This window comes from Chinchilla lanigera, unplaced genomic scaffold (assembly GCF_000276665.1).
Source record: "Chinchilla lanigera isolate Chin_1 unplaced genomic scaffold, ChiLan1.0 scaffold00160, whole genome shotgun sequence".
Taxonomy (NCBI): Eukaryota; Metazoa; Chordata; class Mammalia; order Rodentia; family Chinchillidae; genus Chinchilla; species Chinchilla lanigera.
Genome location: NW_004955561.1, coordinates 1650269 through 1653197, shown reverse-complemented (window position 1 = coordinate 1653197; position 2929 = coordinate 1650269).

The following is a 2929-nucleotide window of genomic DNA, read 5'->3' as shown; positions in this document are numbered from 1 at the left end:
CCCGCCTGCTCCGCCCTCCCGCCCCGCCGTCCTAGGCCCGCCGCCCGCTCCCGGAAGCAGCGACCGCGGCCGGAGCGCGGCTGGGCGAGGCCTGGGCCCACTGAAGGCGCCCACAGCTCTACGGGCAAGGGCGGGGCTCCGAGCAAGACGCAGCTCGCCTGTTGGTCCAGCGGCTCGGAGGCGGGACGCCACGCTATCCGAAGCTCTGCCATTGGCTGGAAGCCGATGGGGCGGAGCCGCTCCCGTGAAGCCCCAGTAGCGCTAAACTGCGGCTGCCCCAGTAGTGTAAAGCTAACAGTGTGGTTCCGCACTGTCTGATGCTTGGTGTCCGGATTTGCTCGTGGAACCTACACTAACACCTGTGCCCTCACCACCATTTTACAAAGCAGAAAACTGGCTTAAACAGGCACAACAAACACCCAGAAAGAGACTACAAAAGCCGACGTGGTGGTGCACGCCTGTCATCCCAACCACTCCGCAAGCTGAGGCAGGAGGATCACCAAGTTTGAAGCCAGCCTGGCTACGTAGAGTTCAAGCCAACGAGACTCTATCTCAAAAAACCAAAAAGTTCCTGATCTTTGAGGGCCATATTACTAGGTGTCCTGGGCTACATAGGGCACACTGGCCACAGGTTGAACACACTTGGTTGTTTCTCTCAAGATTGGCTGACCGGGAAGCGGGGCATAGCATCACATGCCTGTAATCCTAGCACTGAGAAGGCTCAGGTAGGAGGATCTCGAGTTCCAGGCACAGTGAGTTCAGTTATGCAGAGCAAGACCCTATCTCAAAACACCAACACACACAAGAGCACTGAGGGTAAAAACAAGTGATCCAAAATGTTTTGCCCAACAACATTTGAACTGTCTCAATCTCTTCTTTATCGTAAGCTCAGGTCTGCCCTGTATCAACTAAACAGAGCTAATATCTAGGGATTTTGATGTGGACAGCCTAGAAGAAGTATAAACAAGCCTGTGGAATACTGATATGGTCCACACATTAGTTTTCTTAAATGTACAAGGGAAATCATGATTTTCCTTGTCTCCTTTCTACCTTTTTTTTCTACGCTGCCTCAGAACAATGGCTATGACAGAAACAAAAAACGTGCAGGATGAGGAGTGTGAACAAAGAGCTTGTGTAGGAATGCGTACGAGCTGGGAGACTGTGGTGGAATCCTTCGCTGACTTCTGAACGGGGGGCTCCTGGGCTGGCAGCTACATGTGCTTGCCCCAGCAATTAGAGAAACCACAGTGAGCTTTGGTGATCCATAGCCAGGTCCTGGTATTAGGAAACCCCAGCTCCCTGCACATAGCTGGACCTGCCACCAGCCCTCAAAGTGCCCTCCTCGGGACAGGTCGGTAATGCCCTGGCCACACAAGATCACCTAACCCCTCTCAGGAGCCTTCTCTAAACAGTTACCTGGACACAGAAGTCACAAGTTATCTACTGGCTTTAGAAACACTATTACTTTACATAGAAAAAAATCACCACTAAGTTGTTCTAACATGTTTTCCCTAGTAAACTAAAAATTGCATGTTTCACAAAGATTTGCAACATGACTTTTTAAAAAATATACTCACTGCATAGACATTATATATGGCAGGACACATTTAATGTCTTTTTATTTATCTTATAAAACAAGACAAGTATATTTTCAAAGTGCTTCTGCAGCCACTGCACCCACTCCCCCCAATACTAAGGCAGGCAGAAAGAGCGGGAATCTTACAAGGAAACTGAGGTCCCAGAAATTAAATGATCGACTTCATTAGCAGCGGAATAAGACGTAAGATTAATTCTCCTGATTCTTCATGTCACCATAAATAACACATATTCTCAAATAGTTAATGGGATGGGAGGATAAAGGTACTGAGCAGGTGGTTAATAAATACCCATGGATGGCAAGATTACCAACAGGGGATGTAAGAAGCCTATGGAATCCTCTGCAGGTGTGTGGCATTCATAAGACTGGAGATTTTGAGAGATGAATCCGAACTGCATGGGGACACAAGCTGAAAATCTTTGTGTAATGGAAGTTTGTAGGTGGTTGTTGACAAATATGACTCACAGGGTATAATTCTGGAAAAGATCCTCAGCATCGTAGAATTGCTCATCAGCTTTCAAGGGATGAGAGCTGCTGAGGTAACAGCTTCTACTGAGGTGGTTACCATCAAGGGCTCCACAGAACCCCAAATCATCCACATCCTGGGCTGTGTGTCAGGCTTTTAGCTACTGTCTCCTGTGATACCTGGCTTTGACCTACAAAGGCCAGACAGGAAGAACACTTCTTGGAATATTGTGTCTGTAAAACCTGAGGTTCTGCCAGGTATACTAGTGCATCCCTATAATCCCTAAGTGCTAAGGGAGGAAGACCCCAAGTTCAAGCCCAGCCTAGGCAATTTAGCAACTTACTGAGACCTTGTCTCAAAATAAAAAGGGATGGGGTATAGCTCAGTGTGAAGGACTTGGGTTCAATCCACAGAACTAAAAACAACAACAAATGAGGTTATGGCAGGTACAGTGGCACAGGCCTGTAATCTCAGCTACTCAGGAGGCTAAGATAGGAAGATCACAAGTTCATGGCCAGCCAGGGCAACTTATGGAGACTACTTCAAGATAAAAAAAATATAAAGGGCTAGGGGTGCATCTCAGTGCCAGAGCACTTTCCTAGTGCAAGAACCTAGGTTCAGGACTGGGGATACAGCTCAGTGGCACAGCACCTGCTTGGCAAGTGCAAGGTCCTGCTCCTCCTATTTCTGATGCCCAAAAAAAAAAAAAAAGAATACCACTTTAGCTGGGCGTGGTGGCACACGTCTGTAATCCCAACACTCAGGAGGCTGAGGCAGGAGGATCATTTTGACTTTGAGATTAGCCTGGGCTACAACGTGAGCTCATGGCCAGCCTGAACTGCATAGCAAGACTCTGTCTCAAAAAA